The 7,065-nt window shown below is 33.2% G+C and overlaps 1 non-coding gene across 1 annotated transcript; it reads right to left on the bottom strand.

The window, feature by feature from the left end:
* Positions 1–851: 851 nt before the first annotated feature.
* LOC119867116 lies at positions 852–956 on the bottom strand. Its single transcript, XR_005382486.1, has one exon. It is a non-coding gene; the product is annotated as a U6 spliceosomal RNA (small nuclear RNA).
* Positions 957–7,065: the final 6,109 nt, after the last annotated feature.

Below are 7,065 nucleotides of genomic sequence, written 5' to 3'. Positions count from 1 at the left end.
GTTTCACCTTGAATTAACAGGGGATAAAGGGCATTGACCAGTATGTAACCCTGAGTTAATGACTTGATCACCTATCTTGTGCTTTATGAAAATATATTAGGGGATAACTATAATGCCTTATCAACTTCTGAACAAATAAAGGGAAGGTTCTTAAGGAAGAGTAACTTAACCTAGTGCTGAAAAGCAATTTGAGGTTAATTGCCCTATCTTGAGGCAGAGTTACTAGTTCTCCAGTCTCCAGGGTAGAAGCTGAACCTTAATAGAGAAGGTATATTACTCCAGGAGGAAGTATAATGACTCTACGTGGTGAGTCTGTGATTGTAGCAGCAATGATGTGTTAAATGACACATAATCCTCCAGAGGGGAACTCCCTGATCCAAAACTCAGTAATGAAAGTTAGATGAGGGACAGAACCATCCAAATGCCCTCCCCTATGAACATTTCTAATGTTCAGGGAAACCACAGAAACATATGGTCTTCACTTTGAAAAACTTTCCATATTGAATGAACCTCACTTACCATAGAGGACAACAATGGGCTTAGTAGAAGAAACATATAATAGAGGTTCTTGGGAAACTTTATATGTATATATATATATATGAATCTGTATATGTATATTTGTATACATATATATATAAATGAATCATAAATTATATATGGTTATATAAATATTGCATGTATCATATATATACATAATTAATAATCCAGTGGGAGCAGAAGTCACATTTATGATATATATGAATATGGTGGAATTTCATATTACATAATATTTAATTATGTACATTTCAAGAAATTTAATTTCGTACACCATTCTTAATATGTATTTGTTGAAGTATTATTTAAACTTTTTTTTTAATATGGAACACCACGAATTTGTGTGTCATCCTTGTGCAGGGGCCATGTTAATCTTCTCTGTATCGTTCCAATTTTAGTATATGTGCTGCTGAAGCGAGCACGTATATTTAAACATATTTTGATGTACACAAGAAGAATTGTCTTAGAAACTCTGCACCAAAGAGACGACATCTTATCAATATTTCTTGAGCACAAAGTAATCTCTGTTGTCAAATTATTAGATCAATGGAATTGAATTCCTTATACAGCTACACCATTTATCATTCACAAACATGTTGATGATGACTTAAAATGATGATGAACTATGACATCACTTACATCTTTGATGCCACCATCAATTCTTTAATTCCCTTGAAAGCCAAATAATCAGAAATCACTACTTGATGAAGAAAATTACTTGAAGCAGTGTACCTTTAGATAGTAGTTTTTCTCAAATAGAGAAAAAAATGTTTAATTTATTTTTCAAATGAATTATTTTGCCTACTCTGATTTTTACTGGCTTTAATAAGTGATATGTTATTCATACTTATAAGAAATATTGCTAATTTTATTTCATTATTTTAATATAATTTAATTTTTTGTGCACATAGTGTAAAATAAATATCTCAATTAATTTATCTCAATTTTATTAATGTGTGAATTTACACTTTTTATTAAAAATTCCACATTTAACTCCTTTATTGCTTAAGCATTCTTTCAATTTTTCAGTATCTGTAATTTTTTCTGTTTATTGACACTTTTCTGACAGTATTTTTGAATATTTTACTCAGATCTCCAACTTCTTTAGTTAATTTAATAACTAATTTTGTTATTAATATTTTTTTATAGTCTTCCTTTTGATCCAGTGACTTCCTCCTTTTAAACACACTAAATTTGCTCAGACACTTTATTTTGTATTCTGAACAAACAATAATTATTAGAATTCACCCTTCTGGACTATATTGATAATATAGCTTTTTTCAAATTTGTTTTGAGTGATGAACATTCTAAAAGTTACTAAAAAGTAATATTTGAGGAAAAATCACGTGGTCTAGCAAAGTAAGCTTTTCTTAGAAGTCATTAAAAGATTCATTTACTACAACTTTTAGTTGTTGATTTGTAGTATCAGTCTTTAAAAGATCAGATAGATCATGCAGTGTTATACAAAATATTTGACTGAGGTACTCTGTAGTGTCTTGTGGAATGGACTATTTTTATAGACTATATGTGCTTCATAAAATATGTGATTGTGGTACCAATTTTTTAAATACTGTAGGTAATATATTAAGTACCATAGTTACTATACTCAACTATTCTTTGCAGTTAGTTCTTATAATATTAATTTTATCCTTTTCTCTACATCATTATTCAATATTCATTCATTGTCTGATTCTTTCCTGGCAACTGGAGATACTGAGATGAAAAAAATTTACCTTAAGGAAATTAGAAAAAAAGTTTGCATTATATTACTTACAAATCTGAACAATTTTGGAGGTAATATTTTTAGAAATTTTTAAGTAAATATTTTTGAGCATGTATATGAATCAGACACTATCGTAGGACCTGGTGACAAAACTAGAGGCAAAACTAGACATGGTTGTTGAACTCATGGATATAAAGATTTGGTAGGGAGGATAGATAATAGTCAAGCAATCATACAAGAAGTAAAAAATATTCTAAGTTTAATAAGTGTTATTAAAGGTGATGGGAGCAGGGGAAGATGGAAATTGCATTGTTCTCTGACAGCTTATAATAAAAATTTTTGAGGTAACTATTTTTAACTAGAAAAAGATGAAATATATTTTAGCAAGATCCAGAGGGATATTGGGAGTATAGCTAGCAATGTTTTTTTTTTTTAATTTAAATCCAATTAATTAACATATAATATATTATTGATTTCAGATGTAGAGGCCAGTGATTCATCGATCTTTTATTAACACTCAGTGCTCATTACATCATGTATCCTCTTTAATGTCCATCACCAAGTTACCCCATCCCCCTCCAGCAACCCTCAGTTTGTTTCATCTGATTAGGGTCTCCTCTGGTTTGTCTCCCTTTCTGATTTCATCTTGTTTTATTTTTTCCTCTCTTTCCCAATTATCCTCTGCTTTATTTCTTAAATTCCACATATGAGTGAGAGCATGATAATTGTCTGATCAACTTATTTCACTTCACATAATATCCTTTAGTTCCAGCCACATCATTGCAAATGCCAAGATTTATTTTTTTGATGACTGAGTAGTATTCCAGTCTGTGTGTGTGTGTGTGTGTGTGTGTGTGTATACCACATCATCATATCTTCCTTATCCATTCATCTATTGATGGGAATCTGGGCTCTTCCCATAGTTTGGCTATTGTGGACATTGCTGTATAAACATTGGGGTGCAGGTGCCCCTTCAGATCACTACATTCATAGCTTTAGGGTAAATACCCAGTAGTACAATTGCTAGGATGTAGGGTATCTCTATTTTAAACTTTTTGAGGAACATCCACACTGTTTTCCAGAATGGCTGCACCAGCTTACATTCCCAGCAACAGTGTATGAGGGTTCTAAACACCCTGTGTTTAGGTTTTATGGTAGGAAGAAGCATGACATAATTGAGGAACAATTCTAAAATGTGTGCAAGTGAAGAGGGCTGCAGAGAGTATATAGCTCAGTCTGCAAAAATCAAATTATTGAAATAGTGCTTAAGAGTATGGCAGATTTTATATGTATGCTAGGGACTTTTATATTTATAGTAAGGACCAATGGTAAGCTCTTCTTCAGGTTTAAGCAAGGGTATGTGTAAGGGATGGACTTGATCACATTATTACATATGTCCCTTTGAAAAGGTCTCTCTGATAATCTAAAAGAAGAGCTTTAAAGGGAGAACAATGATGGGAATGCTAGTGACCATGTACAGGACAAATGGAGGTGGATAGTAAAGAGATTAAAGAGATGTGAAGAAGGCCAGTCAGGGATTTGTGAAGAATTGGGTATCGTCTTGGGGGAGAGTGTAGTATGAAGTACAGTCCAGACATTTGGCTTATATAATTGTTTGCATGCTGGTGGTTATGAGTTGGGGAACACTAGAAGAGGTTAGGCCTGGAAAATATAAACAATGCTTGTGATTAGAGGCATCTTGAATTTGAAGAAAGCTTGAGAAATTTAAGGAGTACCACGCTGTCTGCTGGTAATAGAGGAACAAAGAAATATAAACAAAATTCTATTAATAGAATAGTCTTTTTTCAATTTTTTTTATTTCAAAGAGATTATCTTTATATTGAAAATAGATAAATAAATAGATGAGAAATATGCATCTATAAAGAGTGCGTGCCTTTCTAAAAAGAGATACTACCACATTCACGGCATGGTTAGTAGGTATATTTTTGCAGAAAAAAGGTGATAATCTAAGCCTGAAAAAGCCAGTTAAAGTCAGATCTTTAAAGGATGCAATGAAATGCCTGGATATTAAACTGTAGAGCATAGAGCCATAGTTTTTGTAAACAATGGATTGAAAAACATCAGATCAGTTTATAACAAAGATAACTGTAGCTATACTATAGAACAATAGTTCCCAAATTGTGGACTATAAACCTGTACATATCTCTAAGATCCTTTAGGACATCTACAAGGTCATAATGATTCCCATATGTTACTTGCCTTCCTCATTGTGTTGAAATTTGCAGTGATGAAATAAAAGCAATGATGACCAAAACTACTGATGTCTCATCATGAATCAAGGCAGTGACATGAATTATATGAACTGTCACTGTATTCTTCACCCCTGTAAATGCTTAGGAAGAAGGGGGAAAAAAGCAACAAAAATCCTACCCTTTCACTTAAGTTCCTTGAAAAAACAGAAACACTTTATTAATTTTATTTAGTCTCAAACTTTGGGTACATGTCTTTTGATATTACATGCCATGAAGTGAAATGTATGCATATGTATGTATATGTACATACATATGTATGCAAATGTATGTACATATGGTACATACCAAAATATCATATTTGCCTTGAGAAAAAGTTCTTGTACATTACTTTTTAGTTGTGAGCTAAGCTAACGGCTTGTGCAGGGTTGAATGTTTAGCTAAGGTACTCCATAATATGCATGCATGCATCTATTTTGTGTAGTCTAGTGGCCTGTGGAGGCCTTGATCTTTGACTCTAGCCCCACTAGGAACACATGCTTTAGGTAACAGTCAAGTCACAAGTAAAGATCAGTTCCTGATAGGACTCTTCCAATGACTTCTGTGATAACTTCTCTCCCTTGCCTCTTATTCCCTTCTCATCATGTACCTCTTATGCAAGACCCCTGGTAGGTAAAACTTTCCCCAAATCATGCTCTTTTTGGTTTGAAATGACCCATCTGGCCTGGCCTTAGCCTTGGAACACAAAAGCACTCACCCCCAGACTCTAATACAGATGCCCAGCTCTCTGCTTGTACCCTGCCTTGGGTTTCCTGTGTGGCTCTCTGAGGCATGCCCTGTAACTTTATCAGATCTGTGAGTAATAGACTTCTATTTCACTTTCCCTTGTGATATTTTATAACCTTGGCTTATCATCCAACACTTCAACAATTTAACAAAGTCACAACATCCAGAAAAGAGATAATCTTAGAAAGTCCCACTTACAATATTGGCCTTCATCTTTTAATGGTGACATTTGGTAACTTGGATTTAGGGGCTGTTGTCACCATTTATTAACAATCTGTTCAAATAGCATGATTTATGATATACACCTGCTTTCATTCTGGGAATCTGGAATTTTGGTATGTACTAGGCAGACAATGCATTGATGACCAGATCTCAAAACCATGAGCCTTGAGTTTTTAATAAGCTATCCTGGTAAACAACACTTCATACATTTCACAACTTGTTGCTGGTGGATTTAAGTACATCCTCTATGACTCCACTGAAGAGGCTCTTAGAAACTTGTACATGGTTTCCTCCAGACTTCACTCCCTGAGTCTTCCCCTTGCTGTAATAAATCTCAGCCATAGGTATCACTATATGCTGGGTCTTATGAATACTGAGTCTTATGAGCCATGACTACATTTATCTTTAATTCAACGTGAACTACGGCAATACTTATCAATTTTAATCTTGGGAACCTCCAACACAATTTTTCGTTATATAAACACCTTTTAGTACAAAGAATGACTAACAATGATAATTCAAAGTTGACTATTTGAAAGAACATTTTCTGAAAAATGAATCAAGTGATCCTATCACTTTGAGGAAAACAACTGATACAGAAAAAAAATGATGTAAAATTTAATTTAATAATACCAAATAATATAATAAGCCAAACAATGCCAAAATAAGCAATGTTTCCTTGATTGACAGATCCATTTTTCCTAAGAATATGAGAGGGTCACTTAAATCTATGAAAATCAGTAATTTTATCCTAGCCTTCTTTGCTTCTACAAGTCCTGAAGAATCATATCTTAAAAACTGTATATCTTCTTGGCAGGGCCATTACCTTTCTTTATGTGACATGAGTTATTAGAGTTGATTTCCATGTAAAATTACTAATGGACTTAGATGGAAAGAATGGTAAAATTAAAATTAATTCACTTCAGACTAACAAGTTATGAAATCAGAGATGTGGGAGATTGATGGATTTAAACTTTATACCTTATTTTTAATACAGAAAGATCACAAACACCTGGGAAACATCTTGTGTTCAGATGGAAAGTAAAAGTGCAATATGTTTAGAAGTATCTGGAGGCCTGATTGCATTTATTTTTGGAAGGGCAAGGTGCTATTAATACAAACACTGGTGTATTCCCAGACTTTCAAAGCAAGCATTAAGTGGTTTCACATATGAAACATGTCCCACATCCTGAGATGTTCTGCTTTGATAATAAATAAGAATAACAAAAATAATCTTGTACTGAAATGTGTGCATCCTTTGTAAATATCTGTTAATATTTAGCTTGAATTCCATACCTTGGCTGGAATTAACATTTTGACCCCATTGAGTCAGGAAATAGGGAGAAAAAAGGAAAAAGCTGCTTTTCCTAATGCATGGTATATAACTCCGAATGCTTTGGAAAAAAAAATAGATATTTTCTCTGTGTTCTCATCAATCTCATCATCTTGATTGATGCTTAAAGTGAAAAGAAGTGGGAGGAAGTAGGTGGATAAAATTCTGAAAGATCAATAAATTAAAATAAACTGCTTTAATATTCACTTTATGGAATACCATTAGCACTCACATCATTGCCCAATAAAACTGTCATC

Source organism: Canis lupus, chromosome 31, assembly GCF_011100685.1.
Source record: "Canis lupus familiaris isolate Mischka breed German Shepherd chromosome 31, alternate assembly UU_Cfam_GSD_1.0, whole genome shotgun sequence".
Taxonomy (NCBI): Eukaryota; Metazoa; Chordata; class Mammalia; order Carnivora; family Canidae; genus Canis; species Canis lupus.
The sequence above is the reverse complement of the archived record's forward strand: the minus strand, read 5'-3'. Positions and strand labels throughout refer to the sequence as shown.